The sequence below is a fragment of the Halichoeres trimaculatus genome, unplaced genomic scaffold (genome assembly GCF_033239565.1).
Source record: "Halichoeres trimaculatus isolate MK-OKI-2021-1 unplaced genomic scaffold, fHalTri1.1 fHalTri1_scaffold_8, whole genome shotgun sequence".
Classification (NCBI taxonomy): domain Eukaryota; kingdom Metazoa; phylum Chordata; class Actinopteri; order Labriformes; family Labridae; genus Halichoeres; species Halichoeres trimaculatus.
The window spans coordinates 31,941,414-31,968,069 of NW_027437186.1; the positions used below are offsets into that span (position 1 = coordinate 31,941,414).

Sequence of the window (26,656 nt, forward strand, 5' to 3'; positions counted from 1 at the left end):
AATGAGTGACCAACAGCAGAGGAGAGATTAAACTCACAGTAAAGATCCGTCTGGGCTGATCATTAATCAGATGTTGCACATAAAGAAGAAATCCTGAGGCAGCTCATAGTTTCACTATACTGTAGTTCATTATGCCTGAAACACTCCGTGACCAGCTTCAGGTCACGATGCTTTGAACTATTGATCTGTGCATTTTTTTGATGCATTGCTCATTTATGTAAACACTAAGGTAATTACATTTGCAAACATTACATGCTTCCTCCATTATGCAGTGAAAAAGTGAATTAAAAACAGTTTGAATAGAGAGGATGTTGCACAAACTAACACAATTATTAAAACATTTGCTCTTGTATTTAAAAAAAATCTGGATATAATCGATATTTTATATTGACAGCAAGAATAAACAGGATGTTATTGTGTTGAATTACAGGATAGGCAACTTTTTGCATCAGTAGCTCTCAGAGAACAGTGAGTGTTATTGATCCCACACTTCATTTTGACAATTATTTAATGTAATAGTTGTCTAAATGGTTGCACTGTGATGTTTTAGCTGCCCGTTCAACCTGAAGTGTACGAAAACAATAGCTGCTACAGCTCTCTGGGGTCAATGAAAGGACACTTTGTCAGCAACTGTTTTTTAAAGCTAATGTTGTTCCAGTTGCTGAAAATAAAACATTCCTCTTAAATCAATATCCTTCCAGTCAGAGAAGGTTGAAGGTTAGAGGTCGAATCTGGATAAAACCTTTGATTGGATAATCAAGGGTAATAGCCTTAATTAATCGATTGAGGGCTCAGGAGGGGGAGTGGTATATAACATATAATGTGTCGGTTCTTGTAACCATGAAGGATTCCATTATTTATCTAAGAGTGTCCATTATGTCACATTGGAGAGAAAAACTAGGCGTTTTTTTAATGGCATCAACATTTAATCAAGCAGAACTTCATTAATCCACATAATTAATTGAGCAGGCTTTGCGTTGCTCCTTTTGCTACCTTTACTTTCTGGTCGGACGGACATGTTTCACCATTATTGTTGTCCCATCCCTCCAAGGGTTGTGAGTTAATCTGCATGACCCAGCACCTGTCACATACTAATAAACACAGAACTAATTGACTTTGTTGGCCCACTTATCAGCTGCCTCACCAGTCAGAGCAACCTCTGAGATTTTAGTTTGTTTACAGCAGGACAACCAGGTGTGTCTCATCAACCAAGAAAAATATACTTCATTATATCAGTGGGATGGGGTCATTATAGTGATGAACTATGTATCAAAAAGTTAGATAAAACAGCATGGGATTACAGTAAATAAAGGTTAATACCTATTTAATTTTTACACTTTATAGCTTGTTAGTTATCTCATTTTATGAGTCATGCACAGACAAGTTCTAAACCTTCGCATCCTTATGAGACATTAGAAAATATGGTGACAGATGAGAAAACTCACCTGAACTTAAACTTTAGTGTAACACCAAAAACAAGAAACTTAATTTTGAGCTTGTGAAATTAATTCTGCCTCAAAAAGGTTCAATTTCTAGAAATAAAACTCTTTTTTAGAGAACAATTCATGGACAGAAACTTCCAAAAATAAAGAGTCACTCCAACTTTTTCTAACTTGTTTTTCAAATACAATCATCGTAACCTGTCCCTTGATCATGTTTTCATTTACTTTAGTAACAGACCCCTTTTTCCTTAGATTTAAAAAAAGAAGAAGAAATAGAAAAGAATAACATTGGAGCAGTATGTCAGTAATCATCCTACTAACCCACCCAGCTCAGGGAAGCTCAAAACCAGACAGAGAAGAATTTAACACAAGCACACTCAAAACAAAAACAGATATGATCCATTATGTTTTTTTCTATTTCTTAAAGTCAAATTTATAATAAACAGTGCTGGGTAAAGCCATCTAATGTTAGTTACTTTTATTCTAAAAGCAGAGGAAGTTGTAGAGTTGTTGTTTTTTTTCCAAAATAATAACATTTCCATGTTTTTGCACCATGGATTTCCATCTAGCCTTGTTTGGATAAATAAAACACTCATATATCCATGCATGTATTTGTTTGGGTTTCGATTCCGATCTGCAGTCCTCTATCGTATCTCACTCCTCTTCTCTCCTCCATATTTCCTTCCCCATCTGGGCCCTTTGTAATATTTAACAAACAAAACAATATTTACAACAAGTATTACAAATAATTATTAAGAACCCAAGCGTACATTTGGCGCTAAAGTCACAAAGTGCAAAGCAGTTTTGTTTGGGAAAAAAGACGTAAAACACAGCGCTGTACTATTAGCATCTATTGGATATAGTACTCACTTTGTGAACTTAAACTTATATTGGATTCAAACTCTGATTAAATAAATTATGTTGAAGGAATTTTGCTGGGTTGCTACTTTTTGAATGTACATTTTTGTGTAGATCCCCCTGGAGTGCCTAGTGTACCCACTAGGATAAACGTACCCCTATGCGCACCCTGGAGTGCACATGCGTCAACTGCACAGCCTGCCTGTTACTGCTGCCCCGGTTCATTTTTTAAAAACTTTTTAGTGCTTATTTTTCATCATTCTTATCCTTTTACCAAATTCCCCCCTGGGATAAATAAAGTAATCCTGATTCCTGGTTTGAGAACTACTGTTGTAGTGGATAGGTCATCCCCCCACAGTTACCTGCTGTGTCCACTGTCCTGTCTTCTACAAATAAAGGTTTAAAAGCACCAAACTATTCCTTTAAGAGTTTTGGATGTTATACAGTTGCAATGATGGCGGCCTGAACGACCAGAATGTCAAGACAGGAGCAAACATATAAGACTGGGTGTCTGAATGTCCTGTATATCCACCCACACAGCATCAGGCGAGTGTGCTCCTACACACTGAGTGTGCCATGCCACAGTGTGATCCTACTTTCCTCTTTCTGTTTTACTTCCTCTCCCTCTTTCTCTCTCTGTCTCCTCGTCTGTTGCTTTTGTTGTCTCTTCCCCTTACACACTTATGTGCACACATGCACACGCACACACAAAGGCCGTTCAAAGTTTTTCCAGGGTATTTCTCGGTTAATTAACAGATTAGTGGTGTGGGGCAGCTCTGAAGTTCAGAGGTCAAGACTAAACCCTCTAACTGGGAGGATAATCAGTGGCAGGTGGGTCCACACTTCTCCTGTTGCCCCTCACAAACCCCTCCCATCTTGACTTGACTTGTGGCAACCCCCCCCTTCCCCTTGGTACAACTACCATTGCTCTTGACTCCAGCACCTGACACAGAGAGAGTGTGTGAGTGTGAGAGATGGTGTGAGGGGGTGAGCGTCTGGAAGAGCCAGCCTGCACTGGCCAAGTTCTGGAAATGTGCCATCTTTTCAAACGCGCTGCCAGAAGCCATATTTACAAAACTGACCAGTGGGATCTCTGAACACGCTCTCACTGAATGGAACGTGGACTATAGGACCACAGGCCTGGGTCTAACGCTATAAAATAGAAATACAATAAGACAGACGGGTGCAAAAAGATTCAGGGCTTTAGTCTGTCTCCTTTTTTTTTTTTTTTACCCTGTCTCCATTCACTCCTCCCATATTCCATTCCAGGTTCTGCTTGGTGGAGAACTCCATTGTGAGCTTGTGAATGGGAGACTTTGGGAGTGTCTCTCCTTCTATTAATTAGGACTGGCCAGCGTTTCCGCTCCCCTGTGAGCCCCTTCATTATTATTTCTTCACATTCTTTTGCAAAAGTTAACCCCATTTCTTCTTTCGCACTTCAAAGACCTCTGACAAAGATGCAGTCGAGGAAAAAAAAGCTAAAAAATTCATCTCCTGTTACACAGGATCTGTAAAGCCCAGCATTAGAAAGTGAATATTTTTATCGTAAACAATGATTTAAAAAAAAAACAAAATCTGATTGTGCAGCAGAAGGAAGCTCATTTCTTTTCTCCACTTGAAGAAAATGGGTATTATTGCCTTAATAATGTAAAAACAGCACAGAAATATGAGGATAACTCCAAAAAACGTCTGTTTTTTTCTGCAGAAGAAGACATGAAGCAGATTTGAAATATGCTATGAAGACCACATATGTCTAAAAATGTGTTTTGTTAAGGAACATTGATTCATGGAGTAAATACACACTTATAGAAATACCAACCTAAAATACACCTCCCCTACATCTGTGCTGAGCATCAGCAAGAAAAGAAGTCCTGGGGCACATTCTACCTCTGCCCAGCGGGCATCCATTTGCAGGAAAAAAAAATCACTTTGCCTCATTAGCTACACACACTCTTAGTTTGTCACAATGCCTTTGCTTGAGTCCTGCTAACAGAGCCCCCCCTCCCCTCTCCTCTCTTTCTCTAGGTGGAGACTTCAGGGGCCAGAGGCACAGTTTGGGTGAGTGAGGCCTTTTCTTTCTAGCCCTCTCCTAGCTGGTTTAAGGGTTGTAATTATCTTTTGCTGGGGGAGGCTGTAAATTGGATTAAAGTGGAGGGTCTCGGCTGAGTGGAGCACCCCCCCCTCTCCACAACCCGCTACCCCACCCCACCTTCAGCCTCCCCCCCCATCTCACCACTTGGTGGGCCACACGCTGATAAAGTGCGGAAAACCGGATTTGGATTCAGCCTCAGTATTCATGGCGTCCTGCCGGAAAAAATGAAATTTTCCAACAGAAGGGGCCAGTATGCCTGTGGTATCTGTCCGTGTGGTGTATTTCATCTGGCCTCACTCTTCCAGAAACACCATTACCTACGTTATCAGTGTGAACCGACTCAGCCTGACTGGACGTGGAAGCCTGGCCAACTGCTATCCATACAGTCTCTGACCACCTCAGTATTGTAGCTCTCTTCAGAGCTGCTGGGCTGAATTATACTTTATTTAATTTAATTTAATTAGCAGCTATTTAAAATCTGCTGTGAGATGTTCTGTTTGTACATATTACTCTTTCACACCTCTTTGACATATCTCAAAAAAGTGCAATCAGATAGATGAAAAGCACATGAGAGGATTATTATACTGACATTTAATACAAACATTTTAGGGGCAGGAGAAAAGAGAGGGAAGGGAAGGGATGACTTTTGGGGTTGAAGTCGTTTTTCTGGTGATCGTAAAATTCTAATCCTGTCGAGGAATGTCTCCTGGTCTTTACGGATTGCTGGGATACTGGTGCGTGAAATGGCAAGTCTACCTTTCCAAATGATGTGAACCCTGTTTTCATTGAAACTGCACAAGCTTTTACAACTGGTGGCAGGTGCAGCATTTGCATAGAATGGACGTGTCTGAGGAGATTGGTGCCCTATATCTGAATCCTGCATGATGAAGGAAACTTTGTCTTTTGTGTCTCTGTTTTTTTAGACCTCATGCTCTATATGAACATGAGATAGACTCATAAACACCTGTTAATGGTCCTGCAGGGAGATACAGTGATAAATTTCCTGGTAAAAAATGTTCTTATGGACATAGTATTGTTGTTTTTTCCAAATATATCAGAAAAGTAATCAAAGCTTACTCAACCTGAGTGAGTCTACTTAGCATTTTCAACCCAAACGCCTTATTCAGTGGTTTTCAATGAGGATTGTTTTTAGATTTTCCAGCTAAATAATGTTGAGCTTGATAAATATGCTAATTGTTGATTTACAATCACAGATTTCTGTACTTAAATCTGTTGAAGAGAGTTTAACACAAACAAGCTATAGGGTCGGGAGAAGTAATGGAAAATCATTTTCTCTGATTTTTTTGTTTGACAATATCAAAATTGGGATTCTTTGTCATTTTTTTCCCCCAAATTCTAATTCTTAATTTCAGTCTTTGTTTATAAACTGAATTGGAAAAAAGTTACCACTTTTCTCCAGCAGAGGGTGAAATGTTTCTCTCTGACTCATGTGATTAGTAATTTATGGGAAAATATGGCTCCTGATTAGGGATGCACTGATGTGAAAATTTTGGCCGATACTGATATCCTATAATGGTATTGTTGTTATGGCTGATAACCAATATTTACAGATATCGATATTGGTAAAAAGAAAAAAAAAAAGGAAGAAAAAACAATCTGAGATGATGTGTCAAGGTAGTTCAGAAAGAAAGAGTGGTGCAATCGTGGGAAAAGATGATCACGGGTGGATCAAAGGATGGAGCGCTCGAGATGAACGCAATCAGAAAAGTACGTTTTGTCTGTTTTTTTTAAATCAAAAACAGCAAGAGAGACATAAAAAAAGGGAGTCCACTCTTCTAATGTAGTTTTGGTGTTTACATAGGCAGAGAAAACAATATTTTTCCTGTAAGATCGTTCAAGATGCTCTGAAAATGCCGGCAGCTAATGAGTAAATATTGGCCGATATGGTTAAAATATCAGCCGATACCGATATGTTAAAAAAATGACCAACATCGGCCAATACCAATATTGATACCGATATATATTGTGCATCCCTAACCCCGATGCAGTCTGTAGACATTATTATCATCATTTAACTCTTTTACTTGGTCTAGTGTTAAAAAAGAAAACTTGAAATCCCAAAAATCGTAAATATCAAAGAATCGCAATTTAAATTGAATTGGCAACCCAAAAATCGGAAGAGGATCGAATTGCGAGAGTAGCATATCGTCTCAGCCCTTTACATTAATGCCAACTACATTCATCATTGTTAATACTTCAAAAATGTATATGAACTTTATTACACCATAAGGGTTTATTTTGCAATGTGGGAGCCAGAACATCTCCTAAAACAGGGACATAGAATTTAAACTTTCAGTTTTTGATACTTTTACTTAAGATGAGGATCTGATGCTGTTTCTGCTCTATAAATATACATTTAATGTACCTTTTATGTACTCATGTGTGGATTTTTTTTACATGTTGGCTGACCTCTGACGTTTGACTCATTTAGGCTGAAAAAATGCCTCTTTACTTGATCAAAAATGAATGTAAATGTTGGGGAAATATCCACAAAACTTACAACAAAGGTACCACAAAATTGGTTGCAGTGTGCACAGTGTCTGATTGATTCATAAAAAAGTTACACTACTTCCTTATATACCATTATCTCTCTGAAACACAGACTACATTAATAGTCAATGATGCCTTTACTAGACAAATACCTTAAAACATCTAAAACCTGACTTCAGGTCAAAGGTTTATTCCTCCCACCTCCAAACCAAATTTGTGAATGTAGTGAGGGAAGTAGCACGAGGGTTTTCTCAGAGGTAATACCAAACTAGGTTGAGTGGTCCCCTATTGCGGGTATAATGACCTGAAACCTGAAGAGCAATGAAAGAGAGTCTATTGAGGAGGGTTTTTCCATTCACGCAAAATGTCAATGCATTTTCCAACAGACACTTACAAGGGATCAGTGGACCCTCAAGTGTTCATGAAGAAAATAACCTTTCACTACTACACAGGGATGCTACTCGCCCGAGCTGTTCTACGACCATAACACCTCTAATGATTTAAGCAAATAGCTTTGGCATTTTAGGGAAGAAAAAATAAAAACACAGGAAAACATCAGCGGCCATTCTGGGTTTACTTATGCCTTCAAGCAATCTGCATGAAATGATGGAGCAAAAGGCCACACAGAGTGCAATAGAGCCAGCTATCTGCTTCTTGGGTTTTAGTTACCAGCATGGAGTTGTTGTTTTTTTATAGAAGACACTAGAAAAGCTGAGCTGCAGTTATCTGTGGTGCTCTTCTTTTGATGTTTCCTCAGCCGCCCGGCTCGTGCTCTTTTCCTGCCACAGAGATAAATGGGAGGGAGTGCTGTTAGCTGGAGATTCCTCAACACAGTGGGAGCTCAGGGCCGTCACTGCGAGTGTTTGTCTAAGATATGGGCTGTTTGTAGTACTCCCCACCACTAATTCATTTATTATTACTCACAAGAAATATGCGCGGGAAAAATGTGTGCGGCTGTTTTTTCTGTCTCATTCTACATCACGACAACATTCACTCCTCTTTTGTTTAAGATATTAGAATATTACCACTCCCATACCTGCTAAACCAGCTGCCGTTGTGCTGAAGAGTGCCCAACATGCGGTGCTGGAGTATTCTTGGGGCCTTTTACAAAATTTCATCACATTTTACTCTAACATAAAGATTTTCCTAATGAATATAATTGCATTTTGCAAAAGTTCTACATCAAAGCCATTGCAGTCAAAATTTCGCATTTTTGTGTAAGTGAAAAAATTAACAGTCAAAATAAATTAAATAGATGAATAAAACATCTAACCTAAAGACTTCTTGTGGACCCCCTACCGTGTATTTGAAGTCCACTGTTTGAGAATCATTGTCTGAGGCATGAAGGGAAAAGACTTTTTTTTCCTTTATACAAGCCTATTTTTTCACTTTATTGGGCTCATAAAGAATAAATTGTCACCCCATTAAAATAATGCCCTGACTCCTTTTTTAAGTTTTTGGGAAAACAAAAAATTTACCAAATACAGAGCATATGATATTTATTAATTATTTCAATCACTGTTAAAATGCAGAGAACATAGTGTGTCAATCATGTAACATTAAAGAGTAAAGTGACTTAGGCAACTTTAAACCTGGCTTAAACTGCTCTTTCATTCCATAGAGCAAACTCAAAACTGAAATTACCCTAAATTAAATTAAACAAGGCAGTCCCTTTCCTCACTTCTCCAGGTCTTTGCTGGGTTTTTTATGAACTTAACCCATTTCCAACTTCCAGTTTTGACAACTTTTTGAAACCTGACCATTAACTGTCCTTTAATTCCATAAAGCAAACTTAAAATGTAAAAAACTCCAACCTAAATTGAACAAATGTTAGGTCAGTCATATGCTGAGTAGGCATACTCATACATCTCCAACCAAAACGTAAAAACATTTCTTTAATTTTAAAACTTTGAGGGGTGTTATGGCCCTGTGCTCATTCACATTTGGTGACAGAAATAAGTGGGCTGGCCAGGAATAGGTAGCTAGCTAGAAGTAGCTAAATTTGTAGTTAAACTATAACTTATGAAATTTAGACTAAATTAGTACTACTACTGCTTGAAGCCATCAAGAAAGCTTGCTAAATTGCCCAAGTCACACATTTTTATCCTAAATAATCCAAAATTTTAACTTTGTCTCGTAATAAAATGGCCTGAATCACCCTCTTGACATGGGCATTGTCCTACAGGGGGGTTAAAGAGCAAGATTCTTTTTGCTAAAGCTTTAAGCGACTTAGCCAGAGATGGCCAGCATTATCAAGAGATGATTTAAGCCAAAACTCATTTTCATCAAAAAATGACTTGGGGAAATTATTTTGATAGGGTGATGATATGTATCAATGACAGGAAAACGCTCGGTCAAATTATCTTGAAAACAAACATTTACTTGAAATGATTATGGAAACAAACTTGAAATGAGTTTAAAACAAGTAAAAATGAAAGAAACAGTTTTACATTTGTCACCTTAACAGGCCCAGAAACAAATAAAGTTGTTTTTTAAGATTCAAGCAGACACAGTTTGATGAGGTTACTCTGTGAACAAAAACTTGCAGCAAATCCTGTTCTACGTGCTGATCATCCACACAAACCCCATATTTGGACTGGGTATTTGGCATTAAATGAGGGCATTCTCTCTGTGTTTATTAGACAGTAGCCAGAACCTCCCTTTCATCTTTAATTTCCTGCTGTGTCATCTGAAGACAAAGATCAAACAGGGGACAAAGTGACCCTCCACGCTTCAGGCTCCTCTGAGGAGAGAAGAACCCCCACTGCCTCCTCGCCCTGACCTTATCTCCCTCTCCACTTCCTCTCCACATCACCCTCCTCCACAGACCGGCCCACAGAAGTAAAACTTATCAAAGCTGTTTGTCTGCAACGAGTCCAATCTTTCTTACTGATTTGTGATTGACTCTGGAGTCGCTTAATTCTGTCTTTGATGAATAATCACTTCACCACCCAAGAGTCGATGTTTAGTTGAAGCAACCATAACTGTGCCACATTGATTTAATCTGCTTTTAATTCGTATTTAGCCTTCTTCTCTATCTCCTTGGTGTTCACCCCCCCAAAACGGCCGTTCAGAGAGCCTCTCCCTTCACATCGGAAAAACTTTGATTGCCAATCTGCATGATCCATGTCAATCAAACATCTGTTCGTCGTTTTGTCCACTGCTGCACCTGCTGACCTCCAAGTGACCTGCAGAGTAAGCAGTGAGGCGGGAAACCACAGGAAGCAATTTACTCTCCCAAAGCTACCTTGGAATGGGAGAGCCAATCAGGGCTCTGCACAGAGCGTCCATTTTTTGATTAAATGTACTCCAGGCCAGGCTGCTTATGTTTGATTTTCTTTCTTTTTAACTGCACCCTCCGTGTTACATAGGCAAAGGGGAGGTGAAATTTCTCCCTTCCAAATGGATTGCAATTTCCCCCCATTTAGCACCTGAAGGTAATTAGCTTGAAGAGATTGCAGAGTGAGAAACACGTTCATGGAACATTAACTCTCGCACATTCTCCAGTTGCAGGGAATTAATAGGAAAGATTAAAGTTTAAAGAGAGCAAATGCCATTAGCTCACAAACCCTTTCTCAGGGGCTGCAACCAAACCATGCTAAACCAATGCTGCTTTTAAAATGGCCTTTTTTTCCAGCAGAATTCATCATGCTGCATGCAAAGGTGCATTAGCGTGCACACTTTGATGCTTGTGTGTGTGTGTGTGCTGCATGTCCCCTGCAGCTTTATATTGTCCTGTTCATTGACTTTTGTGTCCCCTGCATTGTGCTAATGACTGGCTGTGCTTGCACTAAATTTAGCAGCTAGCTGGAGAAAATGTAAACACGTAAGATGATCAACATTAACACCTCTACTTCTTCAAACCTCTCCTCTTGACTTATCTTGTCTTTTTTTCTGTGCCCTCAGGGATTTTTCAGAATCTATCTATGTGTGTATCTAATCATTTATTTCCATCATACGTTGAGTTTTCGTTGGGTTATACTTTTCTCCACTTATTTGCCCATTTAGCCGTTCATCCATCAATCTATCTACCTTAAGGGGATAGAGGAGGAGACGGCAATTGGCAATGAATTTTTAGAGGCCATCCCACTCACAGATTCCATCACAGCCTGAAAAATTCTGTGAGGTAAAAAAAATGAAATTGAGACATGGTAGAATTTATTGCCCAGAAAATTCCATTCTACTATCTGATTTGAAAAGTCCAGTCCTCCTAGCTTCTGAAAATCTATTTCCCCACATTTTAATACCCCGCGTAGCAGTCCTCATAATTCATTCGGGTGTGTTAAGCTCAGTTTTATTAGATCTGAAACAAATTTTGGTGGGGATCCTATAGGTCATTAACCATGGAGTAATTTTATCCTTGTTTCCCTAATGATGCCATAATGGTGAGTGAATTTCTTAACTAAAGACCAAAGAACATTGTGAAGGTCAGCTTCATCTGCAGGCTCCTTCAAGCGCTTCTCGGAGAGATTGGAAAAGTCGCACATTTTTGAGGAGTCATTAATAACCTTAAAGCTGAGAGCCTATTTGCGTTCTCGCTCTCTACCTTTTAATTTCCCTGCTTTGTCACTCTCTCTCTTTCCCACTTTCTGTCGTTTTTTTTTTCCCTTGTTCTTTTGATTGCCCTGGTGCGGAAAGAAAGGAATGCTGCATGTGTGTGTCTGTGTGAACGTGTTGATGAGAGTCAGAGAAAAAGAGAGGCAGAGCAGGAATGGTAGTGTAGTGACATACAGATCCCAGATGTGATGCTGCTATAATTTGAATTTTATGCCTTTGTTATCGCTTTAATCATTTTCTTTATTCGTTTTGTTTCAGTGGTCTGGGAGAGACACCTGATAGGGTAAACCACCTAGGGACCCATTTTTATTTGGAATGTGGTGCAAGGTCTAATTAGAATTTGAATTTTGCTGAGCCTTGAAATGGCTGGTACTTTATCCTGATCGCCTTAGATATTGTTCCAAGTCAATCATTTGTCATCGCAAAGCATGCTGGGAAGGTTCTGCTAATGAAGCACTGGGTTTCTTCGACATTTTTTGCTGCCCTGGCATTTTTGTCCATTTAGGCAGCCTGATGTAGGGACGACAGTGGTTATATATCCACGTTACGACAGTAGCAGGAGCTCGGTGTGGTTGGACTGACTGTGTCACATCCATCTGGACTGACACCATCAAACATCTCCACTCTCTGCAGGGTGTGAGGGATCTGAGAGAGTCTTTTAGGAAATAGATTTTACTTTATCAGAGACAGAGTTAGCACTTTCATTCATCTGTTTTCTACCTACATCATTGGAAAATATATCATGCAGTTTTGGCATATACCCCTCTTAGCACTATTAACCACTCCTAATCAGCCTGACACAGACTTTTAACCCAGGCCAGCACATTTTAAAGAGAAAGCAGGGTCTTTTTTGTACAACAGAAGTCATTTTTTGCTGTTTATCAAATTCAGTGTGGTTGAAAATTATTACTTGGCATAAGTTTTGTTTATAACAGACAACTAAGTTTTTATGTTGCTCTTTTGAAGTTCAGTTTTTAAAAAATAGACGGCTTTTGCTCTTCACATTTAGTTTCACTTGTAGATATTGATTGGAAACAATATTTTACCCATAGGTTGTAGAGCTCTACACATTTACATGACCTTAAAGGAAAAAGTGGTGTTTTTCCACTTGCACATCAATTACACTGGGGAGCACAATTTTTGTTGAGTTAGGTCTGACAGTTGTCTTTGACTAATTTTTGGGTGCAGAATCCAAAACTGACCTCAGTTTTTCTCTATCTCATCAAGTTTTTTGAAATATAGGATCTCGGTTTTCTTAAAAAATATGGAAAAGACTTCACTTGACAGATATGTGCTTTTTTTAATTAAAATCTTAAAGTGCTGACATACAGGCATGGCTGCGATGATTGTTTAATGATGCTATTTTTGCAAAGGATATGGCTACTGTAGGAGCTACAGGAGCAGACATGATCTGGAACAAAGGAAATATATATCTATGTAAATCAGAATCAGAATCAGCTTTATTTGCCAAGTATTTCCAGAATACAAGGAATTTGACTCCAGTTTAAGCTGCACTCTCTCGGTACCAATGTTGTGGATAGAAAAACACTGAGAAACACTAACTATTAAAAAAGTAGAAAAAATAGAACTGAGGTAGTAGGGGAAATAATAATAATTACAATATTAAAGAATTTTGTACAGAGTAGAATAAAGAGATATACACAATTTAAGTTAAAAAGTAGTGCACTGAAATGAAACACTAAGCTGGAATAGTTACAAGCTTTGAAAACTAAAAAAACAGCATGTAAAAAAAAGAACTTACAACTAGATGCCCATGGTTACAAGGTTAAGAGAAAAGCCAGCACAAATCCTCTTCATTCCTTCTTTGCTAGCTTTCTGTTCGCAGATATTGATAGTACTGACCTATTGGGAGCTGCTCACACCTCTTACTGCACTGTCTTAACTGTGACTGCACAAACATTTTGCCATGAAGCTGTAGATGAGTCCAATCGTAATCAGCTGGTAAGTGTTACTACAGCTAATCAGAGGAATTCTGCTTATCTAGAGGGAAAGCTGTGGAGAAAAACTTGACATGCTCGAAAAAAAATGACCGCAATTTTTGAACCAGCGTGCCAATTTAAGTTTTAATCAGCATAAAAATCTAACTCTACAAAAACTTTTTTTTTAAATTGTTCCCCAGTGTAATCTTTACTTTGGAAAATGTCCAAAATAAAATAAACTGTTCTTGCAACATGATGTTACTCAGTATGACTGGCACCTATGCAATTTTTTCCTTTCATAAAAATATTACCATATAGAAACATACAATTTGGCTATCTCAGTGCTGATGGTCTTGTTTGTCCTTGTAGATTATATAAAAAAAAGCATCAATGTGAATTTCAGCCTGTTTAATAACTTGCCACAAACTCCCTACAGGAGCTTTAATCAACAAAACTCCACGTAAACGTCGACATATCAAAACTAAATGGTAAAATGAAACACTGCTTAAAGCTCCTCTCAGGATTTTTTAGTTCATTGTTGTTTTAGCTGATGCCTACTCTGCAGCAGCTGTTACAAGAGTTGAAAATTATCTTAAAGAAATAATTCTTGATGCTCTTGTTTGCTGCTGTTGCTCATTCAGATGATATAGTATCAGTTTCAGTTTGTTTTATAAATAGATAAAACCCCTCACAGGAGCTTTAATAGTAAAATTGACTTTAAAACTTCAAGTGCAAAGGCTTATAAAAAGTGTGTAAACATGTTGACTTGACTTTTTGACGTATTTTGTTTGTATATTATTGTGTAATAAAGAAGTTTTCTTATATACATTTTTGATCGCAATGTCTTTAACTAAACATGATCCAGCTAAAAAAAAACAATGCTTTAACAGTATTGTATTTATTAAGTATTTAAAGTGACACGTTTAGTGCATCTTTTTTAGCCACCTTATGTAAAGACATGTTTTAAATTTAGGATTTATGAAGTTTATCTTCAAAATTTGGTACAGATGAGAGTTTAAAAAACCTATACACCACATTGGAGGAAGATAAAACTCCTAAGTTTCCCCAGACCTTGAAAGAATGTGAGAACATTTCCGTGCATGTCTCTCATTTAGATGGATTCCTCTCGGGGACAGGCCGACTCGTAGCTGTCCTGTACGTCGCTGTGTGAACAGGAGAAGGTAATGGTGTTTTGTCACAGCCTATCTGGGTTAACGTGTGTCCTCCTCTCAGGTCCCCTCCGATGCATTTTATTTCCCGAGCGCCTCCTTCGGAGAGATTGGAGCTGACAGGCGTTAACATTTAGAAATGTACCAATAAATGGCATTCATGGGTGCTGATATGCAGTTTGCAGGTGGTATATAAAAAGCAATGCAGTAGCTATGTATGAAACACCAGAATATTAACTTCAGAATCCTTATTATCTCATTTTATTATCTATCAATTAGGATATACTTTCCCTTTCCCAGAGAAAAACATAAACTGCAGAAGTAGTTTCTTTATCATTAATGCAGGATGTTTGATATTCAGCTTCTTTCAGACCTGCTTGAGTGAGCAGGTATCTCTTCCAGCATACTCAGGGGACTAGACTTTCCTGTTAATTGTGTTTAAATCTAATTGGAACTGAAGTAAAAAGTCTGGAAGTCTGCTTTTGAAGTCCTTTGAAAATAAAATAAAATTCTTCTGACAAGATGATGGATCACCTGTAAGTCTACCTGACACTGAAATTAGGGTTTTTAATGACATGCTGCCTCCTCCTAGATGTGAAATTCAAATTCCCTCCCTGGTCTCCCTCCCTGTCGTCACCTGTCCCTTTGACTCGCGTACGCCAAACACAGGCACTTTGTCTTTGTCACTGCGAGCAGGACAATGTTTTTCAGCAGCAAGCTTTTGTATTAACCAATCTCATATGGAACTGAGGACATAGCTCATTGAGCACCGTGTTGTTGTTACGTGAGCGTATTTTTCCTTTCATAGGGACCAGGCACAGATTTCTTGTACCTCTCATTTTATCCAGACTGTGGAGGCCTCCTCAGTGCTTTATACATTGCTTTAACTCAATGCAAATTTGATTTAGAAAAGTAAAATTCAATTTGGTAGATAAAATGCACATAAATGCAGATTTCACAGAAAAAATAATGAACCTTTTTTTAACAGGGAAGATTTAATAAAACAGCTCTGAATTAGGTTTTGATCACAGTATTTGAGCTTCCCTGGCACAATGGATGACGTTGGCAAGGTGTCACCTGTAATCAGGTGTGGCACCTCTCATGAACGCACACCCTAGCTCTCCTGTCACCCCACGATGCTGTGTTTCACCGATGGCCACAGTAATCCATCCTGAAGCATGAAGGAAAGGCCTGGGCCAGCTCTGGGACTGGGGGCAGTGAGAAGCAAATGAAAAATCAATGCCACACTGACACATTAACTTATCCTCCAATTTCATAACTGGCATTGGGTGTCAGGAGAAATCTGTGGCGTTGAGGTGGGTGGTCGGGGCCTTATTGGCTTTCATGGTCAATGCATGCTCTCAGCTGGTTGAGGAAGTGGTAAAAGTGGGGAGTTTGGAAAAAAAATAATGTAAAAAACAATAAAAACTCAAGGACTTCATCAGGTAAAGCTGCTGGACTCAGAGAGGAAGAAAGACGGATAAAGGGAGGGGCTGTGCAGGCTGGCCTATAGTTTAAGGAAAGAAGACTTCTGCATCAGTGTAAATATTGAATGTATCATATTATATTTTATTTTATTGAAGCCTTTGATGAATTTGAGCAGATGTGACCCAAACATGTTGATAAACTCATATTTAACTGAACAAACCTAAGATTTGTTTATAGTTACAACAGTTACTGGGTGTGTAATTAAAGTTCTATGGAAGAAGATTAGAAAAAACTGAAAAAAAAAAAGTGCAAAATTTTTTAATACTTTATTTTCTGGGGGAAAAGAAAGGCAGAATTCTGACTTTTTTTCTCAGAAAGTACAAACACATGAAGTGAGAGATAAATACACATGATTAAACTTACTTTAAAGTATGATTGACCTGAAGCTCCTAACTTTAAACACGAAAGCAAGTCTTCCAGCTCAGGCTAGCTAGCGTTAGCAAATTACCTTCAAAGCTCCGAAGAAATAAAGATGCGTAGAGTATTTTTCAGTCTCAGAATTCTCACTTTTCCTTTGAAAGAAAATATTAATGGATAAAAAAAGGATTTTTTTTTTCCAGTGGCTCTAATCCTCTACCGTACAGTTTAGTTTGATAAACCTTTTCTTTTCCTTTCTTTTTTTTTTTTTTTTAAAGTTTCACATCTACAGAAAGAAAAACTACATAAACCATATTAAGATTTGGATATATTCAAGTTCATTTGGAAGGTTTTACTATTTTGAGCTGTATTTTGATTATATTGTTTCTTTAGATGGCTAATGTCAATAAAAAGAGAGCAGGTTGTCGAATGGCCAAGATTTTAGAATTTGATATTTGACAAGCAAAACCAAACTGCATTGTCCCAATTTATATAATGACAGAATAAAAACACCAGTCAGTAACCATTGTAGATTTGATCTGCTGTCCTTGTGGCTGCTGTCCTTAGCCACATTGATGAGACTGCCTGCAGTGTCTGCAGACTTTATTATTATTATTTTTTAAAATCAGCCTTGGGAGCTTCAGCTGATGCCAGCTATTTCAAAAGTCTGATAATTGGCCAGAGTTATCGGCCCCACTAATTCAGGGACCCTCTATTAACGAGAGTGCATGGTTTTCGTCCTGTAGAACAGATTGCAGAGCTGGAGACTCTGTGGTTAGATTTAGGCTATGAAAATGACTTTGTTAAGACTTCATAGAAATAAAGGGTTTTCATTTATCATTAAAGTATTTATGACAGGTAACACAGTAACATATTGGGCCGCCTTGTGGTTTAATTGGTCGCAACAATTGCAGGAGTTATTGAAGAGGACAGTATTTTCTTTTAACCTCCATCCGGCGCCTAAATTACCAGGGGGAAAGACATCTTCAAAAATAGTTGTGAGTGGCTGTTGTGGGAGAAACATTTCAATGTATTGTTACTGAAAAGACAAATCCTGGTCAAAAATCGTCAATGTCTTCATCAAAAGTCCTTCCCCATTGTGTAAAAAAAAGGCTATGCGACTTTCATTTATCAGAAAACACATTTTCTGAAAAAAAAAAGTAATATTTGAACATAACTTTGAGGAAACAGGCTCGTTGTATATCAGTGCATTTTCTACTAGAATCTTTTCCTCAGACTGGAAAAAAGTGTGAAGGGTTTTAAGGAGAAATGAAGGAGAAATGATTTAAGAAAATGACACATTTTATCGCTCTCTTTGCCTTTGAAGGTTCTCTTAATTCAAAATAAGCCCTGCGTTCATCTGTCACATCATAACAATAATAATCTACAGCAAGTCAGTGGAAATGGTGGAGAGAAAAATAGCCTTCACTTGGAGAGCCGGCCTAATCAGTACTCTCTCTCAACTGTTAAATGTATTTAAACACTAAATTAACAACCCATAAAGGGCCTCTGGTACACTACATTCAAATTAGAGCCGCTTCTTATTTACTGCCACAGAACTGCAAAAGTGACACTTTCCCTGATCACATTAAGAAAAGCAACCGTGTGACCTTGGAGTAATGGAGGTGGATGAGATACGAGCGCCACCACCCTCATCCTCAAAAACACACAGGGTGTCTCTATCCTCAGCCAGCAGGCGGAGATGAAAAAAAAAAAGAGACAGAATGACAGAAAGAGGATGACTGTCCTCATCTACAGCGTCATTAAATCATCAGCTAATGTTGTTAGCATCAGCTCAGCGGCTAATGCTGTGAAGAGCCGATGAGATTTATAGGAGTGAAATATGAGAGAAAACAGAAGAAAGGGCGAAACAGCAGAGGTTTAGTTTGAGAGAAAGCTCAGCCAGCTCACAGTTCACCTCTAAGTTCTGTGCCGGGGGTGTTGGTGTCATCTTGTTTAGTGGGAGTTGATCGTTCACATATTTAATGCTTTAATTACACCTCAACAGCTGTGCACAGTGATTTAAGTTTATGGATGTGAAAGCTCTTAATTATGAAGCAAAACGCATAAAGTCATTTCTGATGGCGGATGCAGACAATTAAATTTATTTAAGATTTTCTGCAGAGGCAGAGTAAACGGCTCTCTGAAAATGACCCTTACTGAAATGCACAATATGCTGTAATGTGTCCTATAATGTATGATCAGATGGAACAGACGGCATCAATCAGGGGGCATCATTGGGAAGTAAAGAGCAAAATCTTGTTTTTTTTCACATTTGCAGCGTGCGTTGAGAAACACTTCTCTGAAGGACATGAGAGGAGACAAATCTGTGAGCATCAAACGAAGGCAATGCACCCTCCATAAGGATGTATCATGTGAGTAAATACAGTTTCTGTTTTCAAGTTTGTCTAAAAGAAAGAAGATAAGTAGTTCATCACACAATCAGAGTTAAAAGACAACTGTCATCTTAAATGTGGATTTTAATATTTAGTATTTGTCTTTTTTAATGTCGTATTAGAAAAAAATCTAGAGAAATCATTGTTATACTTCATGTTGTCTGCTCCATTCTGATCATTGAACCAGACTAGATGAAAATGAAAGGTTTAAGAGAGGTGAGTTTTTCCAGGGTAACATAAAATGTTTCAACATGTGGCATCGTGAGCATGTTTCCAAAAACAGAAATGCAACATGCTTCCCTTTTTTTTGCAATAATTCCTCCTTTCGTCAAAAAACGTCATGTTTTTCACTCAAAAACCAAACCTGTAGACATGTGGCCTCTACAGAAGAGTGTTCAAGAGCACTGGATGTCATTAATGAAAACACTCTCTCAGCACAGACACACAAAAAGATGCAAAAGTTTTATAAAGACACATGTAATTTCTTCTTCACAGAATCTTAACATTTCATTTCTGTGCACATACATTGTGCATGCAGTAAAAAAGGAGGTTTGAAGAATCAAAACATCCTGCCTTTATATTCACATGTATGGCCTTAATGCCCTCCCTTTAATAAAAATGACTTCCTCTTGCGCAGAGCACAACACAAATGAAAGCCCACCACTGGCTGTAAAGCCTTTCCTGATAATTCTGTTATTTGTCATGGCAGATATATTAGTGCTGTGCTGGTCACTGACAGTCTTACCCGTTAATAGTACTGATGTGCCTCTTCAGTCAAGTTCTGTTCGCATTATTTGGCAAATTGACTCATGAGCGCCGTTTGGTAACAGCAGCGTAATGTGGCACATTTTTCTTTCTTCCTCTCTCAGCACTCTTCATTCTCTCATACTCTCTGTTTCTCTGTGTCGGTCCCTTTTAAAGTCTCTGTCCTTTTATCCCCCGGCTGAGTGGTTGAGTCCTGGACTCAGACAGATGATTCAAAATAAAGTAATTCCCCTAAATGTTTTTTAAAAGCTGCAGAAGCCGTGATATCACAGCCATTATTGATGACATCATTATTATGTATAGGCTCTCTTAGTGAATAATAACCCATGATCTGTCATTTTTCCTCTTATTGGCGCTGCAAGTTGTAAAGGTTAGGTAATTTATTTTAATGTTTAATGTGTCAGCTGCTATCGCCATGCACTACTGTCCCGATATATTCCACACTTAAGGCATTATCGTTCCATTTTACTCCGGCTCACAATCCTGGAAAAATACTTGTCAGGAATAATCCACAAAATCTTATTTAATTGTCTAAAGGCCCTTACACTGGGTCAGAGTGAAAACCTAAAACCAGTAACAGATTATCTTGATGTAATTTCTTCTTTTATAAGTCAACCCAAACCATGCATAACCTCTGCATTTAAATTCCCTTTTCTGACAGAAATCTGTTTTAAAGTAGCCATTTGTGCACATTTTGTTGAAAACAAACCCACAAACGTGCTCTGCAGTGAAATAAATATGCAGTTTTGTTGAATATATTTTCTTTAATTCAAGATTTTGTGCAAAACGATGAAAAATAGGGGGACGGGTTGTGCTGCAGCAGAAAAAGGGCCCCACATACAAAGACATTTCTGTACAGCATATTCCCCAAAGATGAATAGCTGTTTGGTGGTATGGTCGTGCAGAACAATGAGAAGGATTTCGGGAAAATGGGCTTTGGGGTGGCATTGTACGCATACATTGTGCAGAGAGAGAGGGAGAGGGGGGAATCAGCACGCTTGAGCGCATTTAAATTTACACAAACTCTCTAGGAATGACAGTGATAAATGTTACACTCTATTCTACAATATGTTTAATGCATAGGTCTGAGGAGTTAAGTTTTCCCCTCTGGTACGAGGCTGCTGTTGTAGTTACCACTATATGTTACATCAGATTCCCTTCCATTAAAATGCCAAGTGGCACAGTGAAGACAGCAGGAGAATATGACACTGAATTTGTTTACCTGTCACCTTCCTCCATCCTTCATTTTCCCCCTCCTTTTGTGTGCATGTTTCTGTGTGTGCAGCTCTTTGTGTGTGCACGTGTAAGGGGTCAGGCTTGACATATGTTCCCTTTTAGATCAGATCAGAGGAAACAGAAATACAAAAAGAAAAAGGGACGGTCTCACTGTAATTTGTGACATGATTCTCCGCACGCTGCACGCTACTTTTTCTCATGTTAGTTGCTTTACTGACAAAACCTCAGCAGATGCATTTCTGTGCTGTATGGATGGACTGTCAGGCCTCGGAGAGAAAAAAATTCTGTCCTTATCACTGAAAAAATTCAACTGTGACTGACCACATCGTGGTGCATTTCCTGTGCTCAGCCTATGACTGTCACAAAACAAGCAGACCACTGCCGCCGACACACACCGAGAAATCCTGGAGTCCTCTCCCTCTTTTTCTGACACACACAGACATACACAGGGAAGCACTTGTGTGGATTACCAGCGAGTGTATGTTGGAGTCTCTGACCTACGTTTGATCTCCTGTAAGCGGGGTCTGCATGAGTAGCTGAGTGTACTTCTATACTGTACGCGCTGCACTGTAAGAGCTGATAAGATAGCGTGCAAGCTTGATCTCTCTTAAGGATAAGTGTTTTGGCTCATGGTGCACCTGGAAAGACACGGTAACACCTGAGTGGAGGTTTTTAAAGTGTACTGTATACCAGGGCATCCCTGTATATAGCAGTGCACCAACTGAGGATTATACGCACACACTCATAGGAACTTTTATGTTTGCCTCCATCTCTGAGGCTGTGGGGAGATTTCTAACAAGATCTGAGTCACAATGACAAACAAACAAACTGTACTCTAGGTCGGCTCTGATTAACCAAATATTCATCACCTAAAATTATAAATTTTAGGCACAAAAATGCAATGATTTTGTAAAACACCATCTAATTTTATCGAACCAGCTTTTTATCAAAACACGTTATTTTTCATGCTGTATTGACCATTTTTTGAGATTTTTGAGTTGTGACTCTTATTATTTGAACACATTGATAACTGACACTAAAAAGACAAACATTGGAAGATGTCATATTTTGTTTGTCAGAATTGCAAACAAAGGGAGACTGAGAGTGAGTGGTGGGGTTGATCAACTTATAAATCAAGGTAAAGAGGTTGAATGTTAATAAGATAAACAATGCAACAACAACAACAAGTGAGATAAGTGAGAAGTTATTTTTGTTTCACAGCTGTTACACTCTTGAAACTGACAAACATTTGATTCAATTTTTAATTATCTCAAACACTTACACATGTTAAGTAGAAAAATAAATATGTACACAGTGTGTCGCCTAAATAGCAATGATGTTACAATAATCCTGTCTGTTATTTTAATGAAAACAACAGCCAAGCAAAAACGTACCTGACATTCCTGCATTGTTTGAGAAAGGACAGGAGGAAGCTAAACGCTTATATAACCCTGACCCTACTGACTTCACACAGGAAATACAATACCGCCAAACAAAAACAAAGAGGAATATTTAAAAATAGAAAACAAAACACATTTACATCCCCACATTTTTATCTTGAAATCTGTACTGCTCGAGTAACAGTAAGCTTTTTATGACTGCACCTTGGCACCAAAACGTCCAGGAAGCCACCACATTTGGTTTTGTATTCTGCTGTGTGTCTCTGCTCTGCCCTCCATCATGCCACCATGAGCTCTCCTCATTCATAGATCTACATTATACTGATGTTTTTTAGGCTCTTTAAGCATTTAAAAGGAAAACACATTACATCTGTCTGTTACACACAGAAACAAAAAAGTCATAAATAAAACTAAAAAAGCACTTTAGTCCTACTTTAATGTTATACTCCATTTCAGCAGACTGTCTGATGACTGATGATGACCCAGAACATATTTCATATTCTGGATCTTAGTATCCAGAATATTGGCAGGATCTGGATCATACTTTTACATCTGTCAGAAATTATCATTACCTTGTCTTGTATTGTTTTGCAAAGCAATCTGACCATTTATCGTGGAGTTATATACACATATGGTGAAAATGGCCCTACCTCACAATGATAAAGAATCCTTTAAGAAATCCTGGATGCAGACTGTGATCTGGATCACTTCTAAAATTAAATTGCTTTTTCCTTATCCCATTTTGGACATTTCTTGAAAATTTCATTAACATCAGTTTGTTAGTTTTTGAGTTATGATGTTCAACAAACAGGCAAAATCTCCCAAAAACATAACCTCCTTGGTGGAGGTAATGAACCATTTTTGTGTGCCCTGGAGATAACTTTTTGTGGAAATGGTATCAAAAAAGGTATTTATATTGTTTCATTTCTACTAAAATTATATCAAAGTCAAAATTCTGTTATTGTAACAACCATATGCAACTTTTTACTAATTGTTTTGTCACCATTATCACAGAGCATTTTTGATTAAAAAAATAAAAAAATAAAAAAATTATGAATAAATCATAACTAAAGGGAGAAATAAAAAAAAACAGCTTGAAATAAAGAAAAAAAATGATATTTTCAAGTTCATAGCTGCTGAGTTTGTATGTATGAAAGTTGCCATGTATAGTCATTTTATATTGTGCATTTTCACAGGCTTAACTCAGCCTAACCTTTATCCACGTGACTTAACAAAACTCATTTTTCACCCGCAAAAAGCAGCAACAACAGCAGTTCCATGTCTCAGTGTTTGTGCTTGTAACACAAGTTTTCTCGTCTCATCTGAACAAAACCATTTTACCAAAGAACAAGTGCAGGAGTGGCTGGTTCAGGTTGCACACAGCCATTATATTCTTTAGTTTTATGACCCGTACAACAGCCCGGGCCAAGCACAGCTCCTTGTGTACTGCAGCAGGCCCACTGTAAAGCCTGTAATATGTAAACAAACAAGCACAAACTTTCTCTGATTTACAACACTATTGCAGGTCTTGGCCGGGGATCCTTCACCACCTCCAACAGGCCTGAGCCAGCCGGCAATTCCAGTCGCAGACAGCTTGAGCACTTTCGATTTTATACCTCAGCAATTTTTATAGCGTCTTTAGCTCTGCACGCACGGAGCCCTCTGCATCCTGTGGAAAGAGAGAGGCTGCAAGCAGAGGGGAAGAGGCATATAACAATAATGCACACACATACACACACAAAGAAAACAGGTGTTGATGAAGGATGCTAAGTAGCCAGGTCATGTGACTTTGGTGCTAGGATTGGACCCTGATGCAGACTGCGGTGGTGCCCTGGCTTGTGATTGAATTGGCTGATGGTACAGCACTGTCTCAGTGCCTCCCGCTCAGATTAAGTAAGGTAGAGTAGCCAAGCCTCTGAGGGTTTTAGCATCTGTGCAAGGTTGCTGTAACTGATACTGTGAAGTTATAATTAAAGGTTCCAACTGAGAGAGCCCTGCTTGATGCAGTTCACACCTTTCCTCTCTCCTGCAGGATAACTAGAGTAATGTGGGAGGCAGGGTGGCAGCCAAAAACTGCATTTTAAGTACTGTCTGAGAGCTTTTTTTGTTACCGTGCAGATGTGAGGGCAGAGCTGGGAGGAGGGTATGAAGCTCAAACCAGCCTATATCCACATCCCATTTTTAGCTCTGCTCCAGTGTTACTCTGCATTTGTTGTGTTGTTATTTACTTGTTCTCTTTGTTAGATATCTCCCTGCATGGCTGTAAATGTCACAGTAAAATCATACAATGGATAAGTGCTACTTACCCTATAATTGCATTTCAAATTAATATTATTCTTTATTCTCTTATTCCAGACTGGGAGTACTGACATGCAACTCTGACTCCATATTTCATCACCTTGCGAACAAGGTTAGTGCTTTCGATTGCCATACACTGTCTCCCATTTTTCATTTACCTGGCAGAAAATCAGATGCGACAGTTAAATTTTGACAGTAGAGAAAATCTACTCTCTGCCATTAGAGCTAATGTCATGTTTCTGCGCTAATCCCTCATCATTTTTGGGCCTCATTGCCTATTTTTCTCTATGATATTAAGTATTCAAAGCTCATTTACATTCTTATTTTTCAATTTGCTGCTGCAGTAGTTTAATTTATTCCATATAATTTCTTTTTCTGAGAGGGACATTAATCATTGACTGTACGTTTTAGTGCCTCTGGGATTTTTTTAATCAATAAAATAAAAGGGATAAAAGCCTCAGCGCTGGGCTCGCGTACAAAGACTGCGTGGAGGGTTTGTTTCCTTTATTTCTGTCTCTTTCACCGGATCTTTATGTTTGTTCAAATTCAATTATCAGCTTTCAAGCACCTTATTATTCTGTCTTGTTGATAAATGTGTCCAACTTCATTATTTTTTTCCATTTTGCATTTATATATTTGTTCATTTAAAGGTGTTGTGGCACCTGCAGAACTTTCCAAAAAGTCATTTCTTATAGTCTTATTTGGATTTTTGTTTGTAACACGGTGACAAAAGCTTGTCTCAGAAATAACACTCATATCAATAAGGGCCTCCCTGTAATGCTGCTGGTAGTTCTATATTTCTGCTCTGTTAAGCTGGAGACCTAACCACTTTCATCCTCTTTCTTCCACCCTTTTCTTGTTGTTTCTTCATCCTTTCACATTCATTTTATGCTTGGCTATTCCGTAGGCTATCAGTGTATTAATGCCCGGGCTTAAGCCAAACAGCCTCTGCGAGATAAGCCTCCGGGTCGTCATGTGGCTGTTCACAGTTCATACCCTGCTTTCCCCCCTTTTTAGTTGCAAATCCCAAATCATTTAATAATATTAATCTGTTTTTCTCTCGCTGTCTCTCTTTCTGGCATTTTTCTGCTTCTGAATTTCCTCCAAATTTCTTTTTTTTAAATTTCCTCGTGTCTGGCAGATACGTTGCACATCTTCATTAGTTATTGACTTGTTTGAGAGGCTTGACCTTCCAAAGGTGTGAGTGAAGGTGGGGGGTTTGATGCAGTTGATGAAGGGGGTCTGCAGAGATGGAGGGATGAGGGGGGTCTGTAAACTCTGATACATAATGCTGTGGGCTATAATACTTTGTGCATGGCTGCTCGCAGGCCTGCTAATCACAAGGAAAAGACCCCACTGTCTCACTCCATAAACCCGGCCCCAGTAAGAAGACAGCCATGGGGGCACAATGTCACTTGTAAATCCCAAATTAAACTCAACTGCCCAGAGCTCCCCAGCGTAAAAAACACCCTAACACCAAGCCTCCTCCCGTGTCTTCCTCTCAGTAAAAAGAGGGTGCTGATAGGTGTCCAGGTGTCAACGGTGTCAAGGTTGTGGAGTGGTCAATTTGTCCGCTTGTTGGCCACGTTTGGCTTTATGCATGTATTTCATGCCACTAAGCTTCTGCAGCCACCAGGCCCGCACTTCACTTCACCACCTTCAAATCCCTCAGCCCTGCCCAGTGACAGAGCGATCTCTGGAAGTTTACTGAAATACATTGTAAAACAAAGTCTTCATCCCTTCCAATTAATTCTTGTCACTGTTTCATAGATTGCAAAAGAAATTTCTTTATATGCATAATGGCTAGTTTGAGCTTGCTATAGGGGAGGCGAAATGGTCTCCTTGAAGGCAATCTGTTCATTAAGATAATGTGTTAGTTCCAATTAAACTAACATTAAAACGGTCCCCATAAAGAGTTGGAGTCAGCGTTTTTCCTGACTTGCTCTTTTAATTACATCGTTCCTCTCCTGTCATTAAGGATATTAAAAATTCATTAACAAGAATAGTTCTGCGTCACAGCAACAAATCAGAGGGACTTTCATCTCATGTTGTCAAAAGATTATTGCCATTAGTGATTTCATGTGAAAGGCGTAAAGTTCCCTGTAAGCGATGCTTCAGTATCTGGGTGTCAACAGGTTAGCGCAGAG

General features: G+C 38.7%; 1 long non-coding RNA gene across 1 annotated transcript in view; it reads left to right on the forward strand.

Annotated features, from left to right (window-relative positions):
• The window catches only part of LOC141794669 (uncharacterized), a 41,703-nt gene extending 17,085 nt beyond the window's left edge, over positions 1 to 24,618 (forward strand). The window contains exons 2-3 of the long non-coding RNA XR_012598545.1: positions 4,326 to 4,358; positions 24,567 to 24,618. This is a non-coding gene — a long non-coding RNA (uncharacterized LOC141794669). The remainder of the gene's footprint in view (positions 1 to 4,325; positions 4,359 to 24,566) is intronic.
• The last annotated feature ends 2,038 nt before the right edge of the window (positions 24,619 to 26,656 follow it).